A 17563-nucleotide genomic window follows, 5' to 3' on the forward strand; every position below is an offset into this window, starting at 1 on the left:
AGGGACCTGGAATTTAGAAATACTCCATGTGACAGATAGGATATGATTCCACTCATGTGTGGAATCTATAAAACAAAAAAAAATGAATAATGAAAAAGTAGAATCAGACCTGTAAATGCAGAAAACAAATTTATGGTTGCCAGAGGGAGGAGGATGGGGGGGTGGTGGGCAAAATGGGTGATGGGGACTTGGAGATATGGGCTTCCAGTTATGAGAATAAAAGGTACACATAGGGAGTATAGTCAATGGTATTCTAATAGTATATGGTGACAGATGGTAACTACACCTGTAGTGAGCACAGCATAATGTTTTAACTTGTCAAACACTGTGTTGTACACTTGAAATTAATGTAACACACTGTGTGTCAATTATACATCAATTAAAAAATAAAAATATAAAAATATTCTGTATGAGTTCATCAAGTTAGACTGAATGTCATCTCTGCTTATCATTTCTAAGAGAGGTTATAAGGGATCTGTTACCCTCTCCATTATAGCAGTCAGTTGAAGTCAGGCCCTAGTGCTTATTCTTAAAGAGTTGAGTTATCTAGTTATTCTGGAATATATGAGAAAACTGATAACCTTTTAAGCACAGAGTCCAGCACAATGCTATAATGTCTAAGTGCGTTGAAATAATTGAGCAGTGGAATAACACTTAGACTGGTTTCCAGGTTTGTTCATCTTCTAAGAATACAGCTCATTACTGGGTGTTGTATGGAAACCAGTTTGACAATAAATTTCATATTTAAAGAAAAAATAAAGATCACCTGAGAAAAAAAAAGAATATAGCTCATTGCCTTCTTTCTCCCCAACAAGATTTATTGGCAAAACTTAAGGAAAAGTGACTCCTTATTTTGAAAATTGTATAAGAAATACAGTTTTCACATGCATCATCATATTTAATTCTTGCATAATTCTATGCAACAGGTACAATTGTCTCAATCATTCCTGCCCTTAGATATGAATAAAAAGGTCTTCCAGTCAGTGCTCTGAGCCTTGGATGACACTGCAAATCGTGGGTATTAAAACACAAAGACATTTTTTTTTTCGTTTCAAGCTAAGATTTTCCTTTCTCTCTGTGTCTCTCTGTCTCTCTGTCTCTCTTCTTTTTGGAATGAATTTGACTCTACAAGAGTCATGGAAAGTAAAAACATTAGCCAAAATAACTGCCCCAGTCCAGAGGATCTGGGCTGAGAGTCTGTGTGTGTGTGTGTGTGCGTGCATGTGTGTGTGTGTGTGTGTGTGTGTGTGTGTGTGTGTGTGCGTGCGTGTGTGCATATCACATATTCTGCCTTGGGAAACTAGGAAAAGAAACAGTGTTCTTGCTTCCATCTGGCTGCCCAAATCACCAAAGTGGGTGTCTGGGCTAACCAAGATCTCTAGTTAGTGGCATTCTTTTCCTCCCTACCTCATACTCTGTGCTTGGATGATCTACTTTTGTTAGGTGCTTAGAGTTTGTCTGTAAATCATGACTCAGAAAGAAATCCCTCTGGCACTCCAGTCACCATCCAGGAGGCGTGAGAAGCTTCTTCCCTGCCCAGTTCCAGCAGACCAGAGCTCCTACCCAGGCTTGCAGGGGGCAGGGGCTGGCCCCAGGGAGAGCAAGGTGGCTCAATGGCCTCTGGTTTGTGATCACCAGAGGACTAGACTTGAGGAGGGGGAAGAGGAGGCTGAGTGGAAAATAGGCTAGTAGGGGGCATAGGTTACTTGATAACTTTCAGGTATTTAGACAAATAGTATGTTGGTGTGTTGGCCCTCATTTGTCCTTTTGCCCTGGGCTGTGCTGATATTAGGGGAGACCTATTCTCAATTCTACCGAGGAGAAAATCGAAGCCAACTACTAAATAACAGAGCGGGGATTTGAACACCGATCTGCTCACATCAGATCCTCAGATTTCGGGTAGGGCGGTGGCAGTTTCTCCCTCTAGGGACCACCTTAAAAATATAGACTTATGTAATAAATAGAGCTTCCTATAGAAGTCTAAGGACAAAAAGCATATGAGAAAATCTTGTCCTAGAAAGATTTGTCTAGTGTTCTAAAGGCTATTAACCTTAGCTGAATAAGAATTGGCCTTGCTTCTTAATCTAAAGGTTTCCAGAGGACTGTTTGTTAAACCTTGATTCACCAAATGCTAATAGTTTTTACACAGGTGCACAACACAACAGATGTTCTCAAATTAATAAGAGTAGGAAATCCAAGGTTAAACAAAGTGAAATATCATTCTTTATTGCAGCACTTCTCAGAGTCTTAGATTTGCTTATTTGAATTTCTGTGGAGTAGATAACTTCCCCAAACTACATGCTGAATAGCCTGTTTTGTGGAACATGTTGTGGATATAGTGATTTGTAATCCCTCTCGTGGTGACTTTTCCGTTGGAGGCAGTAGAGGGAAGCAGCCCCAATAGCTGCTGTGACCCACAGTGGCTGAAATGAATGGTTCCCATGTGTGACTACCAGTTGAGCCTCTGGCCAGTGAAGGAAAGACGGACCATAACCTATGGCAAAATCCGTTTTCAAGGCACAGTGATGGTCCTGATAGCCAAGAAAACTTATTTGCACCAAAACTTAAGGATGCTTGCTTTTGGGGGACACCTGGGTGGCTCAGCCAGTTAAGCCTCTGACTCTTGATTTCAGCTCAGGTCATGATCTCTTGGTTCATGAGTTTTAGCCCTGAATCAGGCTCCATGCTGACAGTGTGGAGCCTGCTTGGGATTCTTTCTCTCTTTCTCTCTCTGGCTCACACTTGCTCGCTCTCTCTCTCTCTCTCTCTCAAAAAAAAAAAAAAAAAAAGAATGCTTGCTTTTAAGGGTTAAGTGCCTAGTTGTTCCACATAAATGAAAAACAAACTGAAAGGCAGTACCTTTACTTTTATATTTCTGCATTCAGAAAAATAAGAGAAGAAATAGCCATCTAAATAAATTTGGACAAAGACAGGAGAAGGAATTGAAATTGTTCAGTATCTGTGCCTCTGGCTGGCAGTATTAGAAATAAAGCATCCTCAGCATGGGTTAAGAAAGAAAATTATGAGACAGAAAGATTTTATATTAAAAAAAAAGTCTTACTGCTTCAGGATAACAGGTCGAGAACATACTATCAGGTAATGTGGTTACCAATGGAAAAAGTGATGAGAGCATATAAATGGGAGCATTATTGACTAATTTTTACATAAGAAGTTTAAGAGAATAAGTTAGTGCTTTTCAAAAAGGCTTAAAAATAAAGCTACTAGGAGAAAAAGTATATGTTACAGATCTCCAGAAGAAAAGAGGTACAGCAAAGAAATATATGAAATGGTAAGAGAGCAAGAGAAGATAAGATGAGACTTATGGGAGATGTCTAACCCTTTTTGTGATGTGTCATTTGTGAAACTTTTGACACAAGGTTGGAATGAGGAAGAAGGATGGGATGAACTTTCTAAATGCAGGTCATAGATTTTCTTTAATTTACAAAGCTCTAGCTGACCAGGGCTGCTCAAGCAAGTTTGGTTAGGGTGAAATTTTCAGTCCAGCTCAGAGTAGTATTAGCTGGCACTGGGTGAGACTCAATTACTCTGCCATACCCAGACTTCTTCAGGGCAGCTGTGAAGATGTCTTGCAGTTGAGTGCATCTGGTCTAATGAAGTCTGTGCTTAAACATCAAGGTTATGGTCAGTAGGCTTTCAACAAGCTGCTAGAATGTAAAAGCAAAAGAATCAAATTAAAAGAATAATGCAAATAGTTTATGAAGTAACTAAGTAGTTAAACTCCTTATGTGTATATATGTATAATTATGAATATACTGTTGATTTTTACATACTTTTTATACAGGTAGGCTTGTTTATTAACAATCCTGCTGAGTAGGAATTGGTGACATCTTTTGAATCCTGGGTAAGTGGGAGCCAAATTGTAGCCGTGGTTCATAAATTCGTCTCTTCCTCAGCCTCCTTAATTTTTGTTCCTGTTCATTGGCTTGGCTTTTTCCTAAAAGATCTAACTCTGAAAATATCTTGGCTCCTTTTTCAATTTAAGCAAGCCTCAATTTTATTGTGCATTTCTGCCTTTACCACAATTGCTGCTAGACTGTTGCTGCTGCTAGTCATTTTCATTTACCTCTGTTTACGCCATGCACTTGCACTGTACTATGGAGTTAGATGTATCTCTCTGTTTACTTAGGAAAAATGACTTTTCCTTTTGTCTGTTGCATTAAAGATTTTCTAGTATAGAATTATGGGCTCTTTTTCTTTGTCCCAAAGGCATGTTTTAAAAAATTGGTTTACCAATGTAACCGTTTTTTCACCAAAAACAAATTTAAACATTCAGTTGCAAACCACACATATTGATTGATTGCTTCATGTGGGCCAAGTACTAAGTGAAGTAAATGTAAGAGGAAAATGTGCCTGCCTTCAAAAAACTCATAATCTAGTGGAAGAACGAGGTAAGAAACAATGTAATACTTTAATATGAGAGCTGCCATAGTGGTTTTTGAAATGCTCCCCTTGTCCTCTTTGACAGAACATGCTCCTAGTTCTCCCATTTCTCTGGCTTCTGTTTATTTTTCTTTTTCCACTTTTACTGTTTACATGGCCAGCAACTTGAGGCCAGTTCCTCAAGGGTCAATCCTGGTCTCTTCTCACCTTGTATTCTCTCTCAAGGCTGTTTTTGTCTATCCATGCCTATTATTTTAATTTATATGCAGAAGACTTGTACGTTTTCTCTTGACTGAGAAATCTACTCTGAGTTTCAGACCTATATATCCTAATTTTTATTTAACATCTTTCCAGGGAACCCCCTACACAACATAAGAAAAGACTGAATTCAATATCCACCGCCGCCCCCCAACCCCCTCCAATCTGATCATCCTCCATTACCACAATGTCAGTGAATGATACAAACATCCATTCCCTGTTCAAGCTAGAAAAGGACATCTTTTTATTTGTTTTTTTCTGCTCAATCTGTCATTAAGTCCTATTGGTTTTCCTTTCTAAATTTCCCTCACTTAGGTTATTATAGTACCCTTCTTTTTCCACTCTCAAATCTTTTTCACCACTGAAGCCAGCATGATCCTTTTAAAACTCTAATCCTAGTAAGAGAGCTCTCTTCTTAAAATCTTTTATACTTTTCTATTGTTATTTTTTAATAATAACTTTATCAAGATATAACTTACATGCCATAAAATTCATTCTTTTAAAGTTGCAATTCAATAGTTTTTAGTATATTCATAGAGTTGTGAATTATCCCTAATTTTAGAATATTTTTATCTTCTCAAAAAGAAACCTTATATCCATTAGCAGTCACACTCCATTCCCACTCTTCTTCCAGCCCTGACAACCACTGATGTGCCTTCTGTCTCTGTGGATTTTCTTCTTCTGTAAATTTCATATAAATTAAATTATACAATCCCGTTGCTTTTTGGATAAAGACAAAACTCACTAACCTTAGCTTTAAAACCCTGTAGAGCCTGGCCTCCATTTCTTCTCGTGTCTCATCTTAAATTATGTTCTCTCTGATTCTTTTGCTTCTATTCACACTGGGCTACTTTCCTTACTCCCCAGTTGTCATGCTTCCTATTGTTAAGGTCTTTGAATGTGTTGATTTCTCTTTCTCCTCTTTTCTGGTAAAACTCTTGCTTCATTGGTCAACCAAAGCTCAAATGTCACTTTTTCAGGGTCGCCTTCCCTGACCCCTCTGACTAGGTCACATCTCCCAAGTACAGGATCTGAGGACACTGGTTGCTTTCACTTTGTAGCATTTTCTAGTTATAACATCCATTTGTTTTCAGAATTATTGGATTAATGTCTTGCCTTTAGTGGTCCATGCTTCCTGAGAGCAGGAGCCATGTCTGAGTTTGTATACTGTAGTAGCCCTGGTATCTAGCACAGAATCTGACTTATGTTGGAAGGCTGATTAATATATGCTTAATGAACGAAAGAAATTTGGGATAAAAAAGATTTATAGAAAATAGGTACTGAAGTTGAGCTGACATTAGAACAAATATGAAAAAATTAAAAATATAATTCAAATCTTATTAGTGGAAGGATGCAGCAAATATTAATGGGATTGGCTTCAGCATCCTGGAATACAACTGTAGCTCATTCTTCAGCACCTTCTTGCCTCATTTTCCCAATCTGTAAAACATGGATTACATTTCTCTTTTTATGCCCCAGATTAATTCAAAGACCCAAATGAAGTAATGTATTTAAATAAGGTAAATAGAGGCCCCTTGGTGGCTCAGTTGGTTAGGCATCCTACTTCGGCTCACATCATGATCTCACAGTCTGTGAGTTCGAGCCCCACATCGGGCTCTGTGCTGACAGCTCAGAGCCTGGAGCCTGCTTCAGATTCTGTGTCTCCCTCTCTCTGACTGCCCCCCCCCCCATTTCATGCTCTATCTCTCTCCCTCAAAAATAAACAAACACTAAAAAAATTTAAATAAGGTAAACAAACCATATGGTATAGAAATGTTCTTATTAAATAACCAATAAATATATACTCAATAATCTTAGTTATTATAAGATATAAAACTAGGTTACATGGAAAATTGGAGGAATGATAATTTTTCCCCAATTGTGTATATAAAACACGTATTTGCCCAATTACATAGATTAAGGCATTTTTTTATTGAAAAGAATGTGAAGGTCACTTTGCAATTTTATGAAAAAGAGAAGTGGTTGGATCTAAGGTAACATGACATATGTGACAACAGCATTAGACAGTAGCCAAAACACTGAACATGGGAAGAGATCTCTAAGACCATAGACACTGAACCAATAGGATGTTAAAGGTGGGTTTACTGAGCTGACTGATGTAAGAATGAGTTAGGAAGAAAAAAACAAAACTGTATATGGAAAGGGAGGTTTCGTTAAAAAAAAACTGTTTTAGTTTCATATTGTTGATTAAACATATTATAGAATTATAATTCAAGCATTCCTCTGCTTCTGTGTGCTTTAAAACTCATCAATAGGTTGTGTGGGATAAGAAAATCATGTAGAGACCAGTCACAGCATCCTGGAGAGGAGAAAGATAGGTGTCAGCACTAAATACAGTGCCTGTTTGATAAAATGAGCATATAAATGTGTTATATATACCGATATGTGATTCCTGTATGCTTAATGCTTGATTGTGTTGTACATATCCAGGAACAGAAAGACTATTTGTGGACATTTATTTTCATAATATTATAGAATTTTATGTGGATAGGACCTCAAGTATCATTGTGTTATGATTCAAGGAGGCTATGGCTTTTCTTAGAGGCTTATAGCCAATTAGTGACAGAAATGCCTAGAGCACAGATAATGAGATTTCTGATCCTATGTTGTCTATTTACTACCCACTATCTTCATTCCTGAATTAAGAAAATTTTCAGTCAAGAGAGGAAAAGTGGTAAAATTACGGCATGTAAACATTTTTGCTGGATGAGGAAGATAACTTCAATTATCATATTGGCTCCATTTCATCTGTGGTTATCTATATTTTTATCTACACCTCCAGAGGTTGGCTTATTTACTTACCTTCCCACCTGCAGGCCATTGTGCAAGAGCATCAAATTAAGTTCCTGAATTATTACCCTTTGAATTTTATGGCTACCATGATTAATATCCATAGTGTAATTATTCAAGGCTTTCACGTCTAAGAATAAGCACTATTTTAAGCAGCCAGTCTTTAGGTTCATAGAGAAAGCCTCTTGGAATAGCAGAACTATAAACGTGCTGGGGCAGCCAGTGTTTGATGCTTATATTATAAGCTTACTATTAGATACATAAATATAAGTGGGAAATCAGCAATGCACGTATATTTGAGTAAAATGAAAAGCAAGAAATAATATAAAGCTTTGAAAATCTGAGCAAAATTATTTTGAACCTAGAAATTTTACCTCAGCTAATCTCTCAATCACATGTGAAGGCCGAAGGATAAATATTCAAACTTGGAAGGAGTTTATTTAAAAACATATATTTAAGAATGTACTCCACCAAAACATAAGTGGAAACTAAGCAAGAGGACAGCACAGAAATAAAAAAAAAATAGGACATTAAACTTGGAATGCTATTAAAAGAAATGTCAAAATGAAAAACGTGCATCAACTTTAGAAGAGATAGCAGCAGGTTTTCTAAGAAGATTGTTTTCAAAAAAAATTATTCTATTCAACATATTTTATTGATTAAGAAGCTGGATGACTTAGTTATTTGGCCAAGGAGGCAAACATTTCTTTTGTGAACAAGAAAATAAATGTGAGAGTTGGAGGAAAATGTTAAACTTTCAAGAGAAGACAAAAAAACAAGCTAACAAGAAATCTTCCCTAGATAAATGAAACAAATTGAATAACTGAGAGTTTAAAATAAATAACTCATTTGAACACAAGCCTTTGATATACTTCAAGAAAACAGCTTTCAAAATAAAATTGCTTGTCTTCTGTTATTTGTCCAATTGCTATACCGGGTCCTGTAATGAATAATATTTACATAATAATATTAATGGTTTTCAATCTTTAGAATTAAAACTTAGGCATAAAACATGAGAATAATAGTTATATAAAACAATATAAGTGTTATAAACTTTGATAGTGGAAAAGCAATGATATATGTTGGCCGGCAGGTTGAATGTACAACCAGAGTGTGGAATAGCATTGATGGTGTTTTCATTTTCCAGAGTAGAGAGTGTGTCTTAAATTCTATCCAGTTTCCAGGGCTAACTTGGTCGATGACTACTTATCTAGTTCAACTAGGTGAAAAATCACTCTGTGATAATGTTTTAATCATAAAATGAAAATTTTAGAGTGTATTAAAGTCATGGTCATTGAGATAATATCCCGATTCTGAATATATATTTTAAATAGCAATCTGAAAAGGAAAAGAAAATGTCTAAATGAAAATGTAAAACTAACAAATTGCCCAGTACTCTTGAAAAAATGGAAAAATACTTAAAATTTGATATGTATAAAACAATGTGTGTGAAACTGATAATAATGTGTACTTGAATTATTTATCAAGGAAGATAGTATTATGACCGTAATAACTAACATTTACTGAGCACCTACTATGTGCTGAATATGTAGCAAGTAGATAATGTATATGAACACAAAGTAAATGCAAATGCATAGTTACCACCAGCATTTGAAAGGACAGAAGCCCAGTGGAACCATTGAGAAAAGCATAATAGGAGAGGTGATACTGCAGGAGCTTACCAGTGACGTGGACAACACGGATGATGCTCGTATCAAACTGCCATAGTGTTTGGATTCCCTCTGGCTATATTTTAAAAAGTGAATTTAACTGCTTTTGAAAGTTTTAAGTGTTATTATTTATATTATGACAGAAATTGCATCTTTGGTAACCATTTCAACTTAAGATGGAAAATGTAGAAGTCATTTTAATATTTGAGGGAATACAAAATTACTCAGAATTATTTCAGATAATGCCACCAAATAAGTATGAAGACCAGTGTAATAACCAACCTTTATTTTCCCTTCCAGTTTTTTAATATCATGATTCAAGAAACACTTATTTAAAAATACACAAGCTTTATTTAATAGTTGGCAAATGTTTTGGGATAGCAGTATTGCTTAATTGAGATTTTGCTTTCTTCTTTGAACTCATATTTCCATTATATTTTTACAGTAAATTTTACTCTAATACAATATAATTTTATGATGCTTAAAGTCTTTTATTGGTCACCTATCATATTTCTCTACAACAAAAGTAATTGTATAAATTTTTAATTATTTTTATTTTTCTGGCCATAAAGTTCTAAGTGTTAACAAATATCTTTTGGATTGAGTTCGTGAAAATTATTACTACCCAATTGAACAAAACAACATAATATTATATATTTTTGTAAATACTTATTAAATATAAAAAATAAAATATTACTGAAAATCTCTTAATAAGAATAGCTTATTTGCTCCTGAATGAATATTAGTTATTATTTGATTGAGGCAAAGTTCAACATAAATTATTTTTATATTTTTATATTCTCCATATATGTAAGCCCTGAAAAAACTTATTATCATAAATAAGAAGATAAAAATGGAAAGAGTTCTGGGGTAGCAATAACAATTCTTTGAACTCCTTCCAAGTTTTGTGCCAAAAATTCATATAAGTGATCTATCATCAAAAATATTTTTATTAATCTATCAGCTGACAATTCAATTAGGTTCTCATCAATTTTGGTCCTAACTTGCAAAAAGATTTAGCACCCTGTCATTAGAGTCATTTTATTTCTTAATTTATAGGAAGTATACCCAAAAGGCTATTTTTTACTGAGATGTATTCAATAGCTATTATTATTAATTTTGATACACATTTAGTGATAAGTAGTCTTGATAAAATGCTTTCTTTTCACACACTTTCAATATATTATTGTTACAATCTCAGGACTATAGAATTAGCTAATATATGGAAGATGTTTATTTTACTCATTTGTTAAAGTCAGTCCTCATGTCAAACCAATCAGCCAAATCAGATTTACTATCTGTAAGGAAAATGTGACTTCGCTTCTTAATCCAGTTACATGTGTTAATATGTGTATTCATGAAACCCTCTCACATCTGAATTCTCAATCTGAGAGAGGTAGTCACAGCACAGAGCCCTGCCAAGACTTTATTGCTTGGATAGAATAAAGCAGTTTTGGAGTTGAGTTCTGTAAATGATTGGAATCTTGGGTGAAAATGTTGTAGGATGCATAAAAGAGAAATAAAGAAGTATTAGTCCCTGTCAAACATACTCTAGATTTGACAGAAGCTGGGTTCCAAAAATGGGGGAAAAAAGAGACATGCACATCATAAACTGAGGTACTTTTGAAATGAAAAATGTGAAAATCTGATAGTAATATTGCTTATTATTCCTAGGGAAAAAAATAAAGGGGATACCAACAAAAAAAAATCAATGAACTTCACAGAATATGCTGTTATGAATCCAGATTGTAAAGTTCCCAAAATATAGAATGCCACATGTGTGTAAAAAAGTGGCTAAGGTCTGGAAGAATATGAGCACAGGTAAAAGGCTAGAATAGTAGAGAATTGTGACAGAGTGTTATTGAGGACAGGGAGTGAGCTGGATAAAGACGAGATCAGCCCATGGTTTCCTAGATGCTGTATTACTAAGAGCTCTACTCAGCTATTTTTCTTCCATATTCAAGATCAATAAAATCAGTTTTCCAATTGGAAAAGTAAAGTCTGAAATACATTATGAAACAATAAAAGACAGTAATCTCATTTATTTATTTTTGAGACAGAGAGAGACAGAGCATGAACGGGGGAGGGGCAGAGAGAGAGGGAGACACAGAATCCGAAGCAGGCTCCAGGCTCTGAGCCGTCAGCCCAGAGCCCGACGTGGGGCTCGAACTCACGGACCGCGAGATCGTGACCTGGCTGAAGTCGGACACTTAACCCACTGAGCCACCCAGGTGCCCCTGACACTAATCTCATTTAAACAAAATTATTTTAATTTTAATAAATTACCCTATCATTTATTGAAGGAATTTATAACAGAGTTGCAGAATTTCCATCAGTAGTATTTAAAAAATCATGATTAACTTGGAGGCACCACAATTTTTCTAAAATTGTACAAGTTTTAAAGATTGGGTGTTGATATACTCAATGTCAATGTTAAAAAGTTTCTAGAACAAAAAACTAAAATAATTAACCAGTGATCTCTTACAAAATACCTCTTTATCTCTCTCTTCCAAGAACCTGGCAGAATCTGTTGGTAAAAACCACGGGGGACCACATCACAACTCAAGATGAAATAGATTTCATTAAAATTTATAGTGGCCCAAATTTGAACCATCATCATATCTGTATGTCTGTTGAGAATGCATGCATCTGGAAGATACTAAAGCAGAGACATCACCACAGACTGAAGGGCAATTGAGAGGATTCTTTTTTGGGTAGAACTGTATTCAGGCCATCTCAGATTTCAGTGCCAATTCTTAGTTTCTGGAATTCTGTGCAACTGTCTTGGGTGAATGGAATAGACCTGCTTAAGGAGCACAAATTTCTTTGCATGCTTTCTAAGTTTCACCCATTAGCTCTTGGTAGGAGATGGTGTCAGTAGTAGGTCCAGAGAAGTGTGGAAACTCACATGTGCATCATTGGTGAGGGTGGAGTTGGAGAAGGAATTGCTGTCTACAAATCTGTGCTATATGGATCATCAGCATAATCCACTGGGAAGACCAGTGTGGGTGTGGTTTGGATTCTCTTGGTGTTAAAATTTATCTGCCTCATGTTTAATCTCTAAGAGGTCTTTGCTGCTCTTATGGATTTGGAGGCTCTGCATCACTGGAAAAATCTCCTTTTTTGTTTGCTGCTATTGTATCTGCCCCTTACTCCTGCTGAAAAGTCAGTTACATGTTTTATTGATCATTCCATGTGGAGAGTCACCTGGATTTGGCCTTATCACCACAGTGCTTTTGGCCTTCAGTTTCTGCCTTGTGGGAAAAGAGGGGTATCCAACTTTCCTCAAAATTTTGAATATATGCATTTGTAGGAATTCATTAGTTTTCCATTATAAAAATTAATTTAAAATTACAGGCCTATGAAAAGCAGTAATGGCGGTATAAGATAGTTCTAAGAGGTGTGTATACGTATATGTATGCATGAATATTGAGATGAGTGGTTTCAGGCATACGTTGAAGTGAGGCTTCATTTTTATGTGTACAACAGACTCTACTCAGCAATCTCTTAGCTTCCTTTATTTACAAACCAGGAACTTCAGCTGTTTTATTAAAGACTGGATGTGAAAGCTGAAGTGCTTTGCCGCCACAGACATCAAAGGGACTTAAGTGTATTTTCCCCCATATGTTTTAGCTACTTTTTCCCTTCATGCCTGATATCAGAGAGTGCTAGAATGTAATACCTCACACCTCAAAGATTAAACACCTTCTCAGTTGGTATTTCTGTTTCAACTTCATTTCCTGCCTGCCACCTTCTATCATAAGCACCTTGCACCATGTCATGTACACACTTGGTTCTGTCTGAGCAATGAGACTGTGTTTTTGAAAAACATTTTTCTGCAAATAAGGAGCCTCTGCGTTGTCTTTGACGTGAGCTTAGTTGCTGAATGAATAGCTTTGTTGGACATCGAGATAAGATTATAATAGAGTCTATAATAGCAGTGCCAATCACGGATAGCAGAAAGGCTGTTATTCTTGGGCTGTTGTATTTGTAAATCATGCTAGATTTCCCATGGCTTAATCTAAAAATGCTACACTGTCAGTGGTAGAGGCTTACAGAAAGAACATCCTACTCTTCTTTACTGTGTAATAAATAAGTTCTAAGAAGGGCTCATATCATCTAAGGAGTCACTCAGGTGGCATTTTCACTTCTGTACCTGACCCTGTAGGAGCCAGGAAGTTACCACACTCACTTACATGTAAAATGATTCTTATTTCTGTTGAAAGTTGTATTTTTGTTGGTTTTAGTTTTCCTTTTGATTGAATTAGAAGCATATGTCTTGAGATGGGCTAGGAAGTGTGGATTGTAGAGCTCTTTGTCAAGGGGGCAGAACTATAAAGAGGAAGAGGCAGGTCAAAGGATCAGTTTGGGGGTGAGGAAGAAACTCTTACAAACAGGAGGACTTGGAGTTAGGTATTAAAAGAAAGAAGGAAAAACAAAAAGGAAGTATTTTCAAACATTCTGTAGATCTTCATGGAATTGATATGTTCTTAAGGGTAAAACACCAAGGTATAGCTAAATAAATAAGATTTTGTGTTTCATTGCCTTATACCTTCAGAGATGTTTCATTTTTTATCTGGAGTAGGTGGCTTTTCATATAATTTTCTGTCAACTTTCATATCCCTTCTATATACCCCAGTCACTAAAAGCAAAGTAATCACCACTGCATAGCTATAATAACAAAAGAGCTGTGGACTGTTTCTGTATAAGGAAAGGACCTATTTCAAAGTATGTTCCTATGTAAAGGCCTATTGTGAGTTAGGAATATAAAATTCAGAAATGATAGTAATATTTTATAACTAACCACTCAAATGAGTCAATACTTATAGGGACCCTCTAGGAAAATTATAAGGAAATAGTCGGCAAATTTAGTTTTAGAAAGAACATCATATTATATTCCTTAATCATTGCAGTTGAAAGATAAGCAAAATGAGGCTCAGAGAAATCAAAAACTGTGTCATAAGTTTTTTTTTTTAATGAGTTGGATGTGAAATCCTGATTTCTTGAATGTCATTCCTGCCTTCAAGCTCTCTTGGATATATTTGGTATCTTCTATAATGGAAAATGCTCATAACCAAATCTGCTTGTTTTATAATACATACAAGATTTTTTCTAAACCAGAAAATGTCTTTAATCATAAATTGTCAATTGTAATGAAGTAGCAATCAAGATCTAAAATACAACCAATTTCCTGTATCAAAAAAAGAAATTCTAAACATTGGATAACTGAGCAACTAACAAGAAAACTCTGGTTTGTTACAGCTACACTTTCCAAATTATAGCCACAACCTTAGATTAACTTCAGATGCAAACTAAAATTACTAATGTTAGCTTGAAACAAGCCAGTTCCCTCACCTGTGAAAGTGGGGATTTGACCCACCCATGCTTGTTATATAGCTGTTAAGAGGAGAGTTTTCTGACTCAAGGTTCATTAAATACTTGGATAGCATATTGAAGGCTGCCTATGTGGATTGATTGATGCGAAAGTCAAAAAGATGTTGTGATTTCTGACATTCCTGCAGCCTTGCTTAGAGCCCAGGACAGGCTGTGCAGTATACACGCAACTAGCCCCCTTCACGTCTGTAAATCAAGATGTATCTAAATCAGTATTTTTCCCAGATTCATTCTGCTGAATTTTCCAAAGCATATTAACTGATGTGGGAAAAGGATTTTATGCTACATACTTGAGAGGTGTAGTATGCAGTTTCCCAAAATTGTCAACAACGAACATACTTCATTGTGTATCTTTTAGGACAAAAATTATATAAAACACACTATGGGCAATTTATTGAAGACCTGGGATTATTCTGAAATTGTCCAAGTACATTTTTCTACCCCAACCTCTGCACACCTTTAGGAAAGATCCTTCTTCATCAGAGTTCAGTAGAACTTTTCTCAGCCTTTGACAAAAGTTTGGGTGGGAGAAACATACTTCATTTAATCCTCTTTGCTACTCATATTTGGTAGATTTAAACTGGACTATATATTGTAATTCTGGTTAAATTTTGGGTATTGAACCTTGCTTCCTCCGAAACATTATAAGATTTCAAATGTTAACAATGTCCTGAGACTGGAATTATGAAAATTAATTCTCTTAAAAGCCTACTACAGGAAAGGAACTTAGTGCCCTCCCTTTACGAAAACAGGAACATGGAAACTTGTGTGTATAGTTCTTACTATATGAAAGTCTTGCCACCACATCTAGCTGCCTCATCCTCTCTAAACCTATCTTCAGAAAAGTGTGTTGAAACAAAAGACGTAAAGAGAATAACTAAAATGAACACAGTGTTTTTAAAAGTTCTCTGGCCAGGTTTTTGTTTGTTTGTTTGTTTGCTTTTAGAGAGAGAGTGAGAGAGAGAAAAACTCGAGCATGCAAGTGGGAGAGGGGCAGAGGAGGAGAAAGAGAGAGAGAGAATCTCAACTAGGTTCCATGCCCAGCAGAGTCCCATGTGGGACTCGATCTCATGACTGTCAGATCATGACCTGAGCCAAAACCAAGAGTCTGACACTTAATTAACCACCTGAGCCACCCAGGCACCCCTGGCCCGTTTTATTGGAGAAAAATTTTGCACAACTTACTCTTCATCAGTCTGTTCTGGCATGCTTCTCATGATATTAAAATCAGAAAATAAAACACAATCATTTTACAATTCAGTAAATGAAAACTGGTAATCATCAAACTAACCACGGTTATCTTCAAAAGTTATTACACTAGCTGTGTTCTTGAGGTTGATCAAAGATACTTAGAGTCATAGACACTTCCCATGTAAGATGCATCATATAAAAGCCCCTGGGTGGCTCAGTCGGTTGAGCATCAGACTCTTGATTTCGGCTCAGGTCATGATCCCAGGGTCATGGGTTTGAGCACCATGCTCAGAATGCTTAGCATCCTCTCCCCCCGCTCTCTCCCCTCCCCCTATTTCCCCTGCTTATGCTGTCTCTCTCACTCTATCAAAAAAATGCATCGCATAAATCAGACTTGGTTTTATCTCCAGCACTTATAAAACCAGACCTAGGAAAAGAACGAGGTCTGGAGACATATGCATGGTCTTAATTTAGCAAATGTTGAGCTTGCCCTGATGGTTACAAAATCAGAACAGCAAGAATATTTGCAGTATTTTATCAATTAAAAATTCATAAGTTCAAAACATAATATGTGTTATTTGTAGGCATTTCTAAGAAAAAGTTGTAAAAGATTAAACTCATTTGAAAGAATAGCATATTATTAAATGATTTGTATCATAAATTTTATTTTATTTTTTATTTTTTTTTTTTTTATTTTTTTTTTTTTTTTAAATTTTTTTTTCCAACGCTTATTTATTTTTGGGACAGAGAGAGACAGAGCATGAACGGGGGAGGGGCAGAGAGAGAGGGAGACACAGAATCGGAAACAGGCTCCAGGCTCCGAGCCATCAGCCCAGAGCCCGACGCGGGGCTCGAACTCACGGAGCGCGAGATCGTGACCTGGCTGAAGTCGGACGCTTAACCGACTGCGCCACCCAGGCGCCCCAATAAATTTTAATTATAATACACTTTCACAAATATTTTCCTATGTATTTGTCACAAAATACAAGTGAGGTGAGTGGTTAGGAACTGTACTTTACAGACAAGAAGTCTGAAGCTCCAAATTGAAAAGGCAGATATCAGGGTTGGGTCTCAGGCCCAGGGTTCCTGACTCATCACACCACAGCTGTTTGCATTGTCTCATAGTTGGTCTTTAATGGTTCATTGACCCACCTTTCCTCACCTCCATTACTTATCTCTCAGATGTCATTCCAGTTCAGGAAATAATTTTTAAAAACCAAGAGGTAGTAGTAGGGAATTTCCAAAACAATTCTGCAACTGAAGAAACGTATCTAGAAAGAGTAAGAAGGGAGGCATACTGTTCTGGTAGTTAGGATGGATAGAGGCAGGGACATCGTGAAGCCAGTTCACACAGGTTCGAAAGAGCCCATTGTTAAATTTACAGCAATTTTGCTTTTTGTTAAATAGTGATTATCAGAAATTAATTTACATAAACTTGTAATTGAACATTATGTTAAAAACAAAGGTAGTAAGTCCTGGACTTGTCACTTCCTACTTATTTTACAGTGGTTTACTATTATCTATGCTTTTGATATTATTTACATCCGTGGTGTCTGTATGGTGGAAATACTGTCATGTTACCTGCTTTTCCCTGTCCTGCATTGGTAGTCCAGAACCAACCACGATGGAAGTATTTACACCATGAAAATGACAAATGCTACAATTGTTGTTTTGTTCATTGTCTGGACTTTTAAAAAATGGAGAAAATGTTAATGCAGATTAAATTTAAAAATGTGTCTGTAGCTGTTACATTGTGAATAGCTCGTAAAATGGAGAAAATATTTGTCTAGTATTTGAAACTACTATCTGATTCAGCAAAGAAATTGCTCATGTCAGTG

General features: G+C 36.1%; 1 protein-coding gene and 1 non-coding gene across 5 annotated transcripts in view; one reads left to right on the plus strand and one right to left on the minus strand.

The window, feature by feature from the left end:
• The window catches only part of LOC109499872 (high mobility group protein B1-like), an 807961-nt gene that overhangs the window by 195922 nt on the left and 594476 nt on the right, over positions 1–17563 (plus strand). The window lies entirely within an intron of this gene.
• On the minus strand, positions 16124–16255 carry LOC111560686. The gene has a single exon (XR_002742679.2). It is a non-coding gene; the product is annotated as a small nucleolar RNA SNORA72 (small nucleolar RNA).

This window comes from Felis catus, chromosome B2 (assembly GCF_018350175.1).
Source record: "Felis catus isolate Fca126 chromosome B2, F.catus_Fca126_mat1.0, whole genome shotgun sequence".
In the NCBI taxonomy this organism is placed as follows: domain Eukaryota; kingdom Metazoa; phylum Chordata; class Mammalia; order Carnivora; family Felidae; genus Felis; species Felis catus.